An 18373-nucleotide genomic window follows, 5' to 3' on the forward strand; every position below is an offset into this window, starting at 1 on the left:
TGATCTGAGCCAAACCAAGAGGTAGATGCTTAACCAACTGTGCCACCCAGGCATCCCCCTTTTTTCCCCTTTGTTCATTTGTTTTGTTTTTTAAATTCCACATGAGTAAAATCATATGGTATTTATCTTTCTCTGACTTATTTTGCTTAGCATTATACTCCCTACCTCCATCCATGTTGTTACAAAAGGCAAGATTTCATTCCCTTTGATGGCTGAATAATATTCCATTGTATATATACCTCATGTCTTCTTTATCCATTCATCTATCAGTGGACACTTGGGTTGCTTCTGTAATTTGGCTCTTGTAACCAATGTTGCTATAAATACCACAGGTACATGTACCCCTTAGAATTAGTTTTATATTCTTTGGGTAAATACCTACTAGTGTGAATACTGGATTATAGGGTAGTTTTTAACTTTTTGATGAACCTCCATACTGTTTTCCACAGTGGCTGCATCAGTTTGCATCCTATCAACAATGCACGAGGGTTCCTTTTCCTTCACATCTTTGCCAACACCTGTTGTTTTCTGTGTTGCTGATTTTAACCATTCTGACAAGTTTGAGGTGGTATTTCATTGCAGTTTTGATTTGCATTTCCATAATGGTGAGTAATGATGAACATCTTTTCATGTATCTGTCTGTTCATGACTTCTGGCCATTTTTTAATTGGATTATTGGTTTTTGGGTGTTGAGCTGTATCAGTTCTTTATTATGTTTTAGATACTTTATTGAATATGATGAGAATGAATACGATACCCTTTATTGAATATGTCATTTGCAAATATCTTCCCCTACTCTACAGGTTGCCCTTTACTTTTGGTGATTGCTCCCTTCTTCAAAAGGAAACTTTTTATTTTGATCTAAACCCAATAGTTTATTTTTGCTTTTTGTTTCCCTTGCCTCAGGAGACATATCTAGAAAAAAGTTGCTATATTAAAAAAAAAATTGCTTATGTCAAAGAATTTACTGCCCATGTTCTCTTCTGGGTTTTTATGGTTTCAGGCCTCACACTTACATCTTCAATCCATTTTGAATTTACTTTTGTGTATAGTATAAGAAAGTGGTCTTTTTTTTTTTTTTTTGCATGTAGCTGTCTAGTTTTCCCAACATCATTTATTTAAAAAACTGTCCTTTTCCCACTAGATATTCTTTCCTGCTTTCTTGAAGATTAATTAATTGGCCATAAAGTTGTAGGTTTATTTGTGGATTTTCTATTCGGTTCTTTTGATCTAGGTGTTTATTTTTGGCTAGTATCATACTGTTTTGATTATTACAGCTTGATAATATAACTTAAAGTCTGGAATTATGGTTTCAGCTTTGCTTTTCTTTTTCAAGACTGCTTTGGCTAACTGTGGTCTTTTGTGGTTCCATACAAATTTTAGGACTGTTTATTCTAGTTCTGTGACAAATGTTGTTGGTATTTTAATAGGGATTGCATTAAATGTGTAGACTGCTTTGGGTAGTACATTTTAATAATATTTGTTCTTTCACTCCATGAGCATGGAATGTCTTTCTTTCTTTGTGTCATCTTCAATCTCTTTCATCAATATTTTATAGTTTTCAGAGTATGGTTCTTTCACCTTTTTGGTTAGGTCTATTCCTAGCTATCTTATTGTTTTAGATAAAACTGAAAATGCGACTGTTTTCTTAATTTCTCTTTCTGCTGCTTCATTATTGGTGTATAGAACTTCTATACTTTAATTTTGTATCCTGCAGTTTTACTGAGTTTGTGTATCAGTTCTAGCATTTTTTTTTTTTTTTTGTTAAGTCTTTTGGGTTTTCTATATATACTATCATGTCATCTGCAAGTTGTGAAAGTTTTACATATTCCTTACCAATTTGGATGCTTTTTATTTCTTTCTGCTGACTGCTGTGGCTAGGACTTCCACTACCATGTTTAATAAAAGTGGTGAGAGTGGCCATCCTTGTCTTGTTCCTGATCTTAGGGAAAAGGCTCTCAGTTTTTCCCCGCTGAAGTTGATGTTAACTATGGGTTTTTCATACATAACCTTTATTATGTTGAAATATGTTCCCTCTAAACCTACTCTGTTAAGGGTTTTTACCATGAATTGAAGTTGTGTTTTGTTAAATGCCTTTTTTTCATCCATTGGAATGATCATATGTTTTTTATCCTTTCTCTTATTGATGTGATGTATCACATTGCTTGATTTGCTAATACTGAACCACCCTTACCTGCTAGCAGGTTAGGAAGCTAGTGTCTGTGTAGTGCTGCCTCCTACAGGTGGCTTTGTTTATGCTGGGGGAGTGTGGAGGAAAATGGCACCTGCCAGCTCCCTTGTTTTCAGAGAAGTCCCCTAACACGCTCTGAAATCAATATAAACAGATCTGTCTCCTGTTTGTCCCTGGCTTTGTGTAAACTGCTGTTTTTATGTTGCTTCTCCATGCAGGCTGCTATCTCTTCAAGGACCAAGACCCAGCTATCACTCATCCTCTTGGCTCACACACTAAGTCCACCGACTTTTAAAGCTCCAGGCTCCAAGTCCCACTTGTTTTACAAACTCCAATTCAGCCTCTTTGGTCAAATGCTATGGGATTAGTCTTCTTTTTGTGAGCTTCCTGTTTCAAGAGCGCATTTCTCTGCCTTATCCATGCACACAGCAACCTCCCCCTTGCAGGCAGCCTCCCTCTATCTTTCTAACCTTCCTAACCTTTCAGATGCAGCTTCTTCTCTATATTTATGTGGAGTTTGTTCCACCAGTCTTCGGATTACTCTCTGCTTTATTGCCTTGGATGTGGATGATATCTAGTTGTAAATGTGGAAGAGGGTAATAAGCTCAGGGTTCTCCCACTCTGTTATCTTCTTGGCTTCTCTTTTTAAGTCTTTCTCCATATGCTTTTCTTTAACTTTCTTCATATTCTCTTCTCAATTAAATTTGTCCTCTTCCTAAAGACCTTTCTTCTGCTTTATTAAGGTTGTTACTGGTATAATCCTCTTCCTTGGTATCTTTCACATGCATTTCTACATTGATGGTCACTGGTGAGCCAACTTCCCTTCATTAGTAAACATTATTTTCTTACTCACTTGAAGTGTTTTCATTATGTTGTTTCTGTGATTTCTTTGATTTTCTGTGCCTCATCAGTATTAGGGGGCCATTTTGTTTTTATCATTTTTTCTACCAGTTTGCCCCTCATCTGCCTCTCTTCCCCTTTCCTTTATTATTAATTCCACTGGCCAGCCTGTACTCTTCTGCTTCTGGTCTCTTTCTACCTGCCTGAAGAATGGACATTTTCTCACCAAAATAAGCTCTAAATTCTATTTAGTCATTGGTAAGAGACAGAGCGCTAGGCTCACTAATTCTTTAGTTAGTTCTTTCTACATTTTCTGAAGAAATCTTATCCCTGGTGTCACAGCAAGACCGAAAGATTACACATATGGGTAAAGGTAACTTATTCAAATCAAATGCTTCTTCATCATTCATCATATATACTAACACATGTAGAAAACAAAACACCTGCGAGCTCATTCTTCTAATTGTTGATCTTGGGCTAAAAATGACTCCATTTTTTTTTTTTTTCTTCTAGATATCCAGATTTTTATTTCCTTCATAGGCACTTTATTCTCAAGAAGTCGCTATACCATCTTTTTTTTTTCTTCTGGAAGAAGCAAAATTAAGAAAGCTTCATTATCTATTTGGCAGGCCTATCTGTTCTGTAAATATGAATTGGCAGCCTCCAGACAATCAAACCAAAGAATCCAATTCATGGCCTGGATATCCAACACACTGGCTGAAGTATGAAAAGCAGAGAGCAGTATTAGCTCTCTTGCAGATAAACTTACTGCGGTCTTCCATTTTTCTTATCAAGAACAGAAATATCAGAGTGTATAGGCAGTAGAACACTTGGTCTAGACCCTGAACCTTTTTACAACTGAAAAAATATATATAATGCACTTCTTCAGATGGCTTTTCAAAAAGGAATGTAGGACACTCTTTTACCACAGCTCACAAACTATGTAGTTTTGTTCCAAATTGACAGGGGTGGTATATTTTTTATTTTTTATTTTCTCACCAACCCAAACATATTCAGACTTTTTATAACTTAAACATAAAAGGTCTTTTACAGATTTCATTTGTTTTGCCTAGAAAAAAGTAAAGTAAATGTTTCTGGGAAAGATTTTTGATAAAGCACTCAGAGCACAGTTATCAGCAAAGTCTATGCCCAAGATTCTACTTCATCATGAGTTAATCTTTGGAGATTGGTATCATGTAAACTTATTGGTTCATCTTTATGTTTAAGAAGTCAAACTGGCAGCAAAACAAGTATATATACACGTTGATTTTCTCAAACTTCTTGTCTTAGATCCTTCCTATGGATGAGATTGCTGAAAAGCTGTGATTCTTTCCTAGTTCTTGGAAAACCCAAAGGCTTGAGAAATAGATCAGTTCTTTCTTAAGTATTCTTTTCTTGAAAATCTTTTACGTATACTCCATTGTTTGAAATCTTGCACTGAATGAAATCTGAAGCCAACATAATTTCTCTATTTATAAATAACTCAAACCTATTTGCCTGGCTCTTCCCACTGAAATCTTTCTTGACCTCTGAAGTCCAGCACTTTACTATAAAAACCCAGTCACACAGTATGCACTCTCAATCTTCAGATGCTAGTTGTCTTTTATCTTAGGAAAGTTTAATCTCTAAGCATTCATTTTACCACACTAGCTTGGTTATCATGTCTGCAATTATACATATGATGGATCTGCTCTGCCTGTCTTCTGTATCAGTGGTCTATAAATTGAGGTACACTGGGGCTACATGAAGACTTTCCAAGAGATATGTTGGTACAGTTTTAAGGTAATCAAATTCCAGATCATCAACTTCCATCTTTTCTACTACTGATCTTTTGGCAACCTGTATCTAAGGTATCAAGCCAGCCTCTTTCGCATTTCCTTCTCCTCTCCTTCACAATCACTTTTCTCACTTTACAAAAGAAATGCATCCCACCCATTAATCCCAACTAGTGTATTTCCCTGGAATATAAACACTCCAGGATGTCAAACCTGTAAATCCTCACTTTAATCAAAGCAGTATAATAAGGGTTTGTTTATCCCCCATCATATATCTATACATATGTAGATATATATATATATATAAATAATATATTTTATTAAGAAATGGACTATGTGGGCCTACATTAGTATATTATAAGTACAGATATGTAGTAGAATGAAGCAGTAAGGAGGGTATTTTTACTTAAGGACCTTACATGTTCCATACCCTTATTACCACAAAAGAATCATCTCAACTTTAGAAGACTTTAGTGAACACAAAGCAAAGAAATATTGAAGGCAGCAGTATCTTACTGTATCCAGGCAACGCATAGTAAGGCTCTGCGCCTTATCTATTTATCTATATTAGAATTAGAATTCAGCTGTGTGATGGTTGTCATGGAGACATATATTAACATATTTATTTGAGCTGAAAAATCAAGTTGGACTTTTACCCACAGAGGAAGTCTGATTTGAAAGATAAACTTGTAACTGAAGACTAGCTTTGTCAATTAAATGACAACAATTTTCCTTAAACTGAGTGATCTACATTTATAGCTGCAAGGTTCTGGATAAAAAATACATTTCAGATGTATGTTAAGACAAAAATTACTCCAAAAACTCACTGTATAATGGAAAAATGTGTTTTAAAATTCATAGTATCTCTAAACAGTCCTTTCTAAGTATTTTGAGTTAAACAAGTTACCTGTAAGCAAAAGAGTAATAAGTTTTAATATTCTTTTGATAAATCTTAATTAATCCTTTTTGATAAACTTCCCCAAACTGGCAAAGTGATAATGAATCCCTCTGCAAGTCAGATGGTTTCCAATTCTTTGCTTTCTATAAGTGATTGAGCATTTGAGTTGCCAGTAGATAGATCATTATAATAATTTATAGATTATTTTATGATTTCTGGCACCTAACTCAGCAAGATGAGAGAAGTTAATGAATGATGAAGTTCTGGCATATTGTAAACACTAATATTTTAAAACCTAAGGTGTTACATCACCTTTTAAATGTTTATTTGACGTGGCTCACTTCTCTCATTTCTTTTTTTTTTTTTTTTTAAAGTAGGTTCCACACCGAGTGTGGATGAGATCAAGAACTGAACTGAGATCAAGAGTCTGACAATCAACTGAGCCATTCAGGTACCCTTACTTCTCTCATTTCTAATCTCCATGATTTCACTATTTTTCTATACCAACTCTTCTCTTACACTCTTTCAGATTTTGCTTTCATTTCTTTGGTAGTTCTGTTTTTTTTCTTCAACTTCTTTTCTGAGTTCTGCTTCTAATCTTTAAAGATATTTATTTATTTAGTTATTTATTTATTATTTATTAATTTATTTATTTGTCAGAGAGAGAGAGAAAGAGCACAAGCAGGCAGAATGGCAGGCAGAGGCAGAGAGAGAAGCAGCCTCCCCACTGAGCAAGAAGTCTGATGTGGGACTCGACCCCAGGACCCTGGGATCATGACCTGAGCCGAAGGCAGCAGCTTAACTGACGGAGCCACCCAGGCGTCCCTCTGCTTCTAATTTTATAATTAAGTTTACTTATAATTAATTTACAAGTTATAGTTTAACGATTTTCCATTTTGTGTGTGATGTGAGATAGGAATCCAGTATTATTTTCTTTCATCTGAGCAATCTCTTGCCTCAGCACCTTACACTGAAAAATCTAACTTCTGTATATAAATGGGTCTGTTTCTGAATTCTCTGTTCTTCCCACTGACCAACATGTATATCCTTACACTGGTTTAAATTTGTTTTATATTAAATCATTACATAAGGCAGGAAAAACACTTTGTTCTTTAGGAGTGTCTCTGTAATTTTTGGACCATCTTTCAAAATAAATTACACCAATATCTTACTGATATTGAAATTATATTCAATTATATTGTATATGAAATTATATTTATATTTATAAATTATATTATATATGAAATTATATTCTATTAAATTCAACCATATTGAAATTATATTAAAATAAACATGTTCTATAGAATTCTTCTAATGTCTTTTTTCACATCTGTGAACATAATCACATGACATTTTCTCTTCTTTTTCATTTTTTTTAAGTTTTTATTTTAATTCCAGTATAGTTGGCATAGCATTATATTAATTTCAGTTGTACAATATAGTGATTCAACAATTCCATTTATCACCCAATGCTCATCACAAGTGGTCTCCTTAATCCCCACCACCTATAACCTATCATCACCCATTACCCCTCTGGTAATCATCAGTTTGTTCTCTATAGCTAAGAGTCTGCTTCTTTATTTGTCCCTCTCTTTTTCCTTTGCTCATTTGGTTTTTTTCCTTAAATTACATATAAGTGAAATCACGTGGTATTTGTCTTTCTCTTATCTCATTTAGAATTACACTCTCCAGTTCCAACCATGTTGTTGCAATGGCAAGATTTCACATTTCAGATTTAATAGCTGAATAATATTCCCTTATATAGTATATATATATATATATATATATAATACATAAAATAAAATACTGTAATGTATAATATATACAATAGGGAATATCTTATATAAGCATTTTATATTTTTATAAATTATAAAATTTATATATCTAAATTATACATAAATATAAAACATAAATTATAAAATTTATAATTATATATAATTATTTGTATAATTTACCATTATATACATATGATTTATAAAATTTATAAATTTTATAAAAAATAAGTTTATTTTTATAAAAATAAAATTTATGAAATTTGTAATTATATATATCACATCCATGTATATGCATATAGTGGATTATTCCTTACATAAACTACCATTTATCTATTGATGGATGCTTCTATAATCTGGTTATCGTAAATAATGCTGCAATAAACATATGAGTGCACATATCCTTTCAAATTAGTGTTTTCTCATTTTTTGGGGTAAATACCCAGTAGTGCAAATACCAGATTATAGGGTAGTTCTATCTTTAACTTTTTGAGGAACCTCCGTACTGTTTTCCACAGTGGCTGTATCAGTTTGTACTCCCACCAACAGTGCATGAGCGTTCCTTTTTCTCACATACTTGCTAGCAGTTGTTGTTTCTTGTGTTGTTGATTTTAGCCATTCTGACAGGTTTGAGGTAATATCTCATTGTAGTTTTGATGTGCATTTCCCTAATAATAAGTGATGCTGCACATCTTTTCATATGTGTGTTGGACCATTCCTCTTCCACATAAGTCCAGAATTATGTCAGTCATCACCAAAATAACAACTACAGTAACAATAATAATAATCAAAAGTAGTAGTAGTAACATTAAAACTCCCCAAGTCTGTTAGGAATTTGATTCTAAGTGCATTAAGAGAACTAACATCTTTGCAACATTTAGTCTCCCAATATATTAATACAGCATTTCTCTCCATTTAATTGGATCATAGTTAACGTTCAACAGAAGTTTATAACTTTCTCAATAAAGGTCATAAACATTATTTGTTAGATTTATCCAAATGTCATCTATATTGTGTTCTATATTTCATTCATTGTAAATTTTGTAGTTTTAAAATTACATTTACTATATTAACTTCACTGTGAAGAAACCTGGCAGACACCACCTTAACCAAGTGGTCAAGGTTAACATTAACAATAATGTTATGTTATATGATATGATAACATCATGGTGCCCATTTTACCAATGACCTCACCTCTACTCTTCAAAAGTGTCAGGGTTCTGAAAAGAAAAGAGCAAGGAATAGCTGTAAATTGGGGTAGACTAAAGACATATAGCTATCCAGACTTGATTCTGAAACAGAAAAAGGATATCAGTAGAAAAACTGGGAAAATCTGAATAAAGGCATAGTTTAGTAACATTATTGTACCAAAGCCAATTTCTTAGTTTTGAAAAAAATACAGCATGGCCACATGTTGTGGGATGTTAATAATTTCAGAATACAATGTTCTTAAAATTATACTCTGTTTTTTTGTTGTCACTGCCAGTCCATAGAAATGTAATTGGCTTACCTATACTGCTTCTGTATCCAAAGACCTTGCTAAATTCTCTAGTCAATTCTATGAATTCAGCTGTAAAGTTTTGGAAATTTTCTACATAGATAATTACACCAATTTGCCAACAATGACAGTGTTTTTTTCTTCCTTTCCATTCTTATACCTTTTCTTTTATAATCGTCTTCCCCCTCCCATCACCGCCCATCTTATTCTGTGGGCTAGCATCGCTGGTAAGATCTCTATTCTAGTCTATATTGAATACAAATGGTGATATTAGGGATCTTTATATTTTAAGACTTAAATTATCTCCTCTGACATTGCTGTAGCAACATTTTTTTCTATATATGTCTCCTATGGCAAGGGAAATAAAAGTAAAAATGAATTATTGAGACTATATCAAAATAAAAAGCTTCTGTGTAGTGAAGGAAACAATCAACAAAAGTAAAAGACAAGTTACTAAATGGGAGAAGATATTTGCAAATGATATATCCAACAATAGGTTAGTATCCAAAATATATAAGTAACTTACACAACTCAACACCCCAAACCCAAATAACCTAATGAAAAAATGGGCAGAAGACATGAAGAGATATTTCTCCAAAGAAGATATCCAGATATAGCTAAGAGACACATGAAAAGATGCTCAACATCACTCATTATTGGGGAAATGCAAATCAGAACTACAATGAGGTTATCACTTTATACCTGTAATAATAGCTAAAATAAAAAACACAAGAAGTAACATGTGTTAGTGAGGATGTAGAGAAAAAGGAACCCTCGTGCACTGCTGGTGGGAATACAAACTGGTGCAGCCACTGTGGAAAACAGTATGGAGGTTCCTCAAAAAATTAAAAATAGAACTACCCTACAATCCAATTATTGCACTACTGGGTATTTACCCCCAAAATACAAAAACACTAATTTGAAAGGACATATATACCCCTATGTTCATTGCAGCATTATTAACAAGAGCCAAGTTATGGAAGCAACCCAAGTGTCAATTGACAGATGAGTGGATAAAAATGTTGTGTATGTATATATATATATATATATATATACATACACAACATTTTTATGTATCTATTTATATATAGATATATCTATCTACCTATCTATCACACATCACACACACACATAATGGAATATTCAGCCATCAAAGGGAATGAAATCTTGCCATTTGCAACAACATGGATGGAGCTAGATAATACAATGCTAAGCAAAGTCAGTCAGAGAAACAAATACATGTGATTTCACTTAAATGTGGAATTTAAGAAACAAAACAAACAAAGAAATAAAAGAGACAAACCAAGAAATGGACTTTTAGCTATAGAGAGCTGATGGTTTCTAGAGGGGAGATGAATGGGCAGGATGGATGAAATAGATGATGGGGATATTAAAGGGTACACTTATCTTGATGAGCACTGAGTCATGTATATATAGATTTGCTGAATCACTGTATTGTATACCTGAAACATTAATATAACACTGTATATTAACTATACTGGAATTAAAATAAAAATCTTTAAAAAAAGATTTAATTATCTCTGTTGATGGCCAGAGATAATCTTAATTTCAGCAGAATAATATAAACAGCAGTTAGTTGCTTTTACTTCAAACATTCCCACAGAGATAGCAGTATCATTGTGGATTTTTTTAGTTTTAAATATTGAAATGTTTGTTCAAAGGGCATAAAAGAGTGTAACACAAAGAAAAGGAAGTAACACAAAGACAAAAAAGGAAAGCAATATGGTATTATGTTACTAAAACAAAATAAAAGCTGTGTCATTAACCATGTTAACCCGTGGACAATTAACATTGCCTAAACTTTACCTTCCCCTGTGTCACAGTGTGGAGCTGTCACTGAGAAGCGGCTGCCTAGCCTACATGTAGAGCTTACATTTCCAAACCTTGCCTCCCACCCCATTACACCAGGTGTGGCTTTGTGAATAGTATTCCCCAGAAGGATGTCAGTGCAGCAAATGGTGGAGTATCAGTTCTCAGGTTCAACCTGAACTTTTCAGAGCACATGTGGTGTGTTCCTGCTCTTTCCCCAAGTCCTGGAGGACTCAAAGGCCCACATTACAGAAAGTTACCTACCAATAAGGAATGCCTTCAATACACTGGTTATTGGTGATAAATACACTTCACTCAGGTTTAATCTATCATATTTTTTGGAGTCCATTTATTGTCACAGGTAGTTTTCAAGTGGGTACAGACCAAGCAGGAAATATAAAAGACATGGCAACTGCTTAGCAGTCAGGCAGCATGAGATAAACTGAGTAAAGGATGGGAAGATAGTTTTGTCACACAGTCACAAAAACTTAGTAAAAATATTGTTTGTCAAAAGAAAACTGTTATAGAAATAAAAAAAGTGGTTGCCTCCAGGGGAGCAAAGCAGGGGATTAACTGGAAAAGAGCATACATCTGGGGTAATGGAAGTGTTCTATATCTTATTGGGGGCAGTGGTTTTTACTGTGTGTAAATTATATCTCAATTTTTTTTTAAATGCCTGAGATAGCTTCAAAAAGACAATGGTGTCTACCAAGAGTACAGCTGTAGCGTAAAGGAGAAGGAAAACAGAACACTAGAATAACAGTATTACTTGCTGTTTTTCTTGAGAATTTACAAGCAAGGAATGTACACAGGCAAGAACTAACTAAATGGACAGCAGAAATGGCAGGGAATAGAGAACCCAGAAATTTGGGGGCCCCAAGGGTTAGAAACACTGATTGTTTCTGGATTTCAGTAAGAGAGAAGGCCAAAAAGTTTTGAGCAAAAATGGCCGTTAGGTTTTCTCATGTAACCAGTGTGAAGTCAGTCTTGTTACAAATCAGGTTAAGTACGTTACTTCCCATGAAACCTATTTCAGATGGCCACATGACAGCATCCTTTGAAAGATAAGAGAGGTAAGAACAGAAGTAAGGAAGCAAAGAAATAAAAGATACTGGAATTTTTTGGTGTGTTTTTTTGGTTAGAGTAACCATATAATTTATTGTCCAAACTGGGATAGTTTTGAGAATGAAAGAAGGAATTATTATTTACCATGCACAAGAGATATGTATAAACTAATAACTCCCTCTGCCAGACTGGGACATGTAAGTCACCCTATTACTAGCACAGGAAATTAACTACAAAAAGATAGATCAGGGCCAATTAAGTTTCTGAGGGAATAACATTGACAAAAAACCCATAAGCCTTGCCTATAAGCCTTTCATGCTTCAAACAATGCTCACACAGTCAAAATTGCAGGGACAAAAAGAAAGATATAAAGGTTACATAACCTCCAAGGAGGACACATTTCCCAATGTCCACACAAGTTGATCTTGGGGGAAAATAAACAAGGAAGAACCTTCCGAAAGACAGAATTATGTCCTATAGAATAATGAATAATGGAATTCCTTCTAGAGAGGAGGAGGACCAGAGTCTAATCAAGAGATAGCTTCTATCCTGGGCAAAAATCCTTGCCATCTCCTGTTTTTGTCACTGTCAATATTCCTACTTCTAAATGTTCCTTCAGCTTTAGGAAATTAAACATAAACTTGTAATTTGCTAACTGCGCCCAATGCAATAAATTATGGGCATTGCACATAATGTGATGGTGGTAAGAATAAGTCCAAAAAGTCTTTCACAAAGATCACTGAACTGACTGCCAAGAGGCCATGATTCTCTTCTAACCTTCACTATTAGCTGTGTGACCCTGGATAAATCATGATTTCTCAGGACTTCAGTTCCTTCACTTAGAAAGTGAGTAAGAGGATGCCTTCCAGCTTTAATAATTCTAATTTAAAGTTCCTGACCTCACTGAGCCAAAAGAACTACAAAAATCCTCTATAAAATGTCATTACCTAGAGAATACATAATAAACTAGTTGGTGTGGTTTTACAGCAAAAGCAACTCAGCACAATTCTAAAAAGTTATATTGGCAAGAAAAATCCTGGCACTCTTTCATTTCTTGATTTTTCTATATTATTTTGGTTTCATTATAGTACATTAAGGAATAAAATAGAACTTTTTTTTTTAAACTGGAAAAGACAATTACCTTCCATTTCATTAGGCTTTAGAAACTAATCCAAAAAGAAAGGGAAAACTGCACTGCACCTAAAACTTTCAATTCTTTTATAGTACGTACAGACTAAAAGTTAGAATATTTTAAAAACAAAAATGCAATTTGAAGTACTTTTAATCTAAAGATACCATAACAAAATATAAGTTACATAGTCAACAATAATATTTGCAGAATCCTAAAAATACTATTTTTTCAAATAATTAAAATTTTAAAAATATATCTGCTAAATTTCAACTTTTGATGCCGCTTTTAATTTTTTTATTTTTTTAAAGATATTATTTATTTATTTGACAGAGATCACAAGTAGGCAGAGAATCAGGCAGAGAGAGAGGGGGAAGCAGGCTCCCCACTTGAGCAGGGAGCCCGATGCAGGGCTCGATCTCAGGACCCTGGGATCATGACCTGAGCTAAAGGCAGAGGCTTAACCCACTGAGCCACCCAGGCACCCCGCCACTTCTAATTTTCAAAAATAAATTCCATTCAGGACTTTGTCTTCCTCATTGAGAGAAGACAAAAACTAATATTCTATATGATACTTTGTTACTCATAATTTTATATACATATACATATATACATATACATATACATATATATGTATATGTATATATATATATGCCAAACATTTTAAGAGAGGCCCAAACTTTGTCAATTGAAATTACTAGATGATGGTACAAAGGAAAAATGGCAAATATTTTGCAAGTCCTGCTATCACATACCCTAGTATTATCAGTGAGTTTCTAACACAATCACAGTTATTGATACATAATTGATACATAACAATCCATAATTGTTACTGATTATACAATTATGGATAGATGTTGGACTACTATATAAAACAAGAAACATTAACTCCGTTGTATCTGGAAAAAAGTTCACACTCATACTCTTGGGTGAATTACTGAATCAAAAAGAAAAACAAGAGTTAGGACCATGAACATGCCTCAAATCTCTGAAAGGAAAATTTAGAGGTATACTTCAGATTATACAAAAATTTCAGTAAGTCTAAATGATGGAAAGTTATAAGTGAAATATTTTTTAAAAACCATTTAAGAGAACTATTTAGAGATATGTGACAACAACTCTCAGGTAAAGAAAGACATGCTTTTGTTGTAATAAAAATTACCCCTTAATATATTTCGTAGAATGCCTGGGTGGCTCAGTTAGTTAAGTGTCTGACTCATGATTTCGGCTCAGGTCATGATTTTGGGGGGGGCGGTCTGCTTGAGATTCTCTCTCCCTCTCCCCCGCTATTCTCTCTCTCTCTCAAATAAATAAATAAACCTTTAAAAATTTTTTCACAAATTTTAATGTTTCCATAGCAGCACTTATGTTGAGAAGTCTCTTGTTTGGTTTTATTCAAAACACTTTGCATGTGATAATTTTTTTTTCTTCTCTGGAAACTTTCAGGCTTATCTTTCCTTCTGTTCTAGAAAACAGTCTTCTATTATTTCTTGAATGATTCTCTCCCATTTTCTCTTGCATCAGTGAGCTGCTATTGGATCTGCTGGGCTGCACCGCTAATGATTTCTCCCTCCAATTTAGCTTTCAACAGCACAGTGTGCTTCTTTCAGCCTTTAGATTTCTAATTTTTGAGAGTTATTTCCTGTTTTTTACTTTTCTTTTTAATTCTTCTTTTTTAAAAAAGACTATTTTCTGTGTAAAATCTTTTCACATTTTCAAAGACAATAATTATGGTTTCACATTCTCTACTAGGTCACAGTATCAAACACTTTCTGTGTTCGCATTTATGAGAATTACTGATATCATCTACTTCTTATCAAAGAAAGAGCTGGAATTTTTATTTCCCGTTTCTTTTGTTCTGGATAGATAGTTTAATAGGAGAAGGCAGAAAGTTCTTTATATGCCATCTTAAGAGCAAAAGTACACTTTCTAAGCTAGTTCACACATACCATCTGTGATGGTTGAATTTACTACAGTTTTAGTCTGCTCAGCACACATTCTCATATCCCTTCTTCTCATTCCTTTGGGGAAAGCCTCTCACACACCCTGAGATCCCAGAGGGGCCCTCAGTCACTGGACAACGCACCTCTGTTGCAGCACTGGTGAACATGCCCTAAGCTGGCCCACCAGAATAATCCATTCCCTGGGCCCCAGTGATTATTCATCACACATGTGGCCAGAGTTGTTCCGTATCTTCTCTGAGGCTGATAGCTGGATGGGTGGCCTGACAAATTCTCTTCCAATTGGCATTGCTAAACCAGGAAGACAACAGTCTCAAGGTGCTGGTGGTCATTTTACTGATCATATGCCTGTCTGCATAATGATGAATAAAGAAACCAGCAGAGCTGAAAAAGGGTCCAGATGAGATCATCTGAGTTCCTGGCTGCAACCATGCCTGAAGCCAGATGCACCTCTGGAAACCATAGTCATATAAATAATTAAGTTCCTTTTATTTTCATAAGCTGGCTTGAGCTGGCTTTCTTTCACTTACAACTGAACAAGTCCTGATGAATTCATCATTTCATCAAAATGTTCCAAATTACTAACACTTGAACTATAAAACACTACTTCTTTGCCAAAAATTAAATAGCCCAACTTTTTATTAAAATAAAATCCCAATCATAAATAATATACACATACATCTCTTTTATTTGCGTATTCTCATGTTTTCAGGGTAACAGTATCTTTGAGAATGAGGAATATATACTCTGATAAGATATGTAAGATATTACATATCTTACATATCTTATAGCCACTGACCTACAGAATAATTTTCTTCCAGGTACTTCAGAAAGTCTGGTCATTTCTTAAAACCCTCTCTATCACAGCTCTCAGTTTTTAATAAAACTCAAGTTGCATGGTTATCTCACCTAAAGGCTATGTGGAAAAGAAAACAATAGATCTCAAAATATTCATTCCCTTAGGAGGAAAAATTTGGTTTACATTAAAAAAATTATTCAGCCTCAATCTCTGACCCAGGGACTGAAAACAAGGATATTTTCAACCCAAGTATTTGTGGGAAGGAGGTAGACAATAATAACAAGCTTCCAAGGAGATAGGTAGGAATGCTTAGAAGTCATGTGTTCCTTGGACGCTCTCCCTGGAGTAACTTTCTTCTTATTATGTAAAGGCCATGTGCTCTCCAATCCAATGGTCAAGGTCTAAGCTTCTGGGTTTGAAGATCTTGCCTGGGTCTTTATTGGTTTCAAGAACATTTACAGGCCAGGCACATAATCTCAAAGAAGGAAGAAGCTGAGGAATTTTAATGTATTACATTCCTTTATCTGCACTAAAAAGTATATCCTTTTAAAATTCTAGTGTCTCTCACTTCTCTTTTTTGATTGGTTCAAGTATTTTTTTTTCATGCATCATTTCTATCTACTGTTCCTCTTTCATCCATGGTTTGTTTCACAGTGCTATCATAAATAACAGATTTCTGGCAATGATATTCTTTGTATGCAAAGAAATTGTGTATGAATAAGAACTAATAATAATTAATGATAATAATAGTTCAGTTTATTGAGCACTTAGGATGTGCCATGCACTGTTCTAAATGATTCCCACATATTAAGTTATTCTGTCCTCATTTCAACCCTATGTGGTAGGTACCATGATCCTCACTTTATAGATGAGAGCATGGAGACACTGAGATGGGTAAGCAGCCTATCCAAGAGCACACAGAAAGTAAGTTGTAAATAGGAAAACGGTCATTCTGTCTCAAGGATCTAAACTATTACTCTGCACCATCCAAAGAAATATGCCATCCTATTATGGGCTGAATTGTGTCCCACAAAATGTTATGTTGAAGTATTAACCTCTCGTACCTGTGAATGTAACCTTATTTGGAAATAGGGTCTATGTAGATGTAATTAGGTTAATATGATGTTATACTGGCTTAGGGTGGGCGCCAATGCAATATGACTACTGTCCTTATAAGAAGAGGAAAACCTGGACACAGAGGAAAGACAACCATGAGACGATGGGGTGGGCGGAGATTGGGGTTATGCTGCCATGACCTAAGGAATGTACCAGAAGCTAGAACAGGGAGGAAGAAGCATCTCCTAGAGGTCTCTGAGGGACCATGGCCCTGCCAACACCTTGGTTGCAGATTTCTGGCCTCTAGAGCAGTGAGAGGATATATTTCTGTTGATTACAGCTACCCAGTTTATGGTACTTTGTCATGACAGCCCTAGGAAACTAACACACTGTCTTTCACTTATACTGAAATATACCAACCTATCAACCTGTTATTTCCAATTTTCATATAGATGGCAGAATTAGTACCATTTAACTTTCTTTTTAATTCCATGTAAAGAAAATCAACAGCCAGGAGTGGGGCCGCGAGAATGGGAAAGTAAAGCCTCCCATCTAGTACAAGCATCTGCTTTTCCACTCCAGTGGACTATCGTCACATGGAAAGGTAGGACTAAAGTTGCCAGGTTTCCAGTTTGCATGAGAACCCAGAAATGTGGATTTGTACATTACATCAGTCAACAACAAGTTAAACTGGTGACTAGTTAAAATAACACTAGTTAATAACGAATTCACATTTAAAACAAATACTGGGCAAACATGGCACATCTGTGGAGCAAATCTGACCACAATCTCTGCTTTGCATGTTTGCTTGACTTTCTGTGTCCACTCTCCCTTTCACTCCCCTTGACCAGGCCCTAACTGGGGTCATCCAGCCACCAGACCTAGGATGCAGGCACAGCATGGGTGCATGAGAAGCCATGTGGAAGTCAGCACCCTAGAACTAGGGAACCCTCTTCAAGATACAGAATGTGGCAGATGTGGAAGAGTTCTCCACAATTCTGAATACAAGACAGAATGGGTACATTCCTCTGGATCTGGATCTGGAGTCTAACGCTACTCCTCTATTTTGTCAGCTGGTCTTCCGAAGGCTTTCCTTTCTTTTTCTCTTTCTTTTTTTTCTTCCTTCTTCTTCTTCTTCTTTTTTTTTTTTTTTTGGTCTCTGTTAGTCTGATGTATAAGAGACTTAGAGCTTTAGTGGGTACAGGTTTGGGGTAAGTCTAGGACATGACCTTGGTACTTCCAGGCTCCTGGCCATTTCATTCATAGTGCTGTACTTACACTTTAATGAGTACCCTAAATTTCTTATCTCTCACATGTACACTTGAAAGAAGCACTGAGTGGGTTGTTATAGCTCACAGTTGCCTTTCAGTATTCACCATCCTATAACCTATGAAAGTTGTCCAGAAATCTGGAAACATTTTTGAAAAGAAGTTCTGTGAAATCAGTTTTATAAAACGTGACTTTACTACTCAGGCTTATTTTAAAAAAAAACAAAAACAAAAAAAACCCTTCCAAAATATAAAGAATTGTTCTGATAATGTGAACATCCACTCTAGCCC

The 18373-nt window shown here is 34.8% G+C and overlaps 1 protein-coding gene and 1 pseudogene across 4 annotated transcripts in view; both read right to left on the bottom strand.

Moving 5' to 3' along the window:
- The window catches only part of ZNF438 (zinc finger protein 438), a 179007-nt gene that overhangs the window by 81181 nt on the left and 79453 nt on the right, over positions 1-18373 (bottom strand). The window lies entirely within an intron of this gene.
- LOC116855299 lies at positions 2128-4863 on the bottom strand (annotated as a pseudogene).

Source organism: Lontra canadensis, unplaced genomic scaffold, assembly GCF_010015895.1.
Source record: "Lontra canadensis isolate GAN:19392208 unplaced genomic scaffold, GSC_riverotter_1.0 scaffold100, whole genome shotgun sequence".
NCBI classification, from domain to species: Eukaryota; Metazoa; Chordata; class Mammalia; order Carnivora; family Mustelidae; genus Lontra; species Lontra canadensis.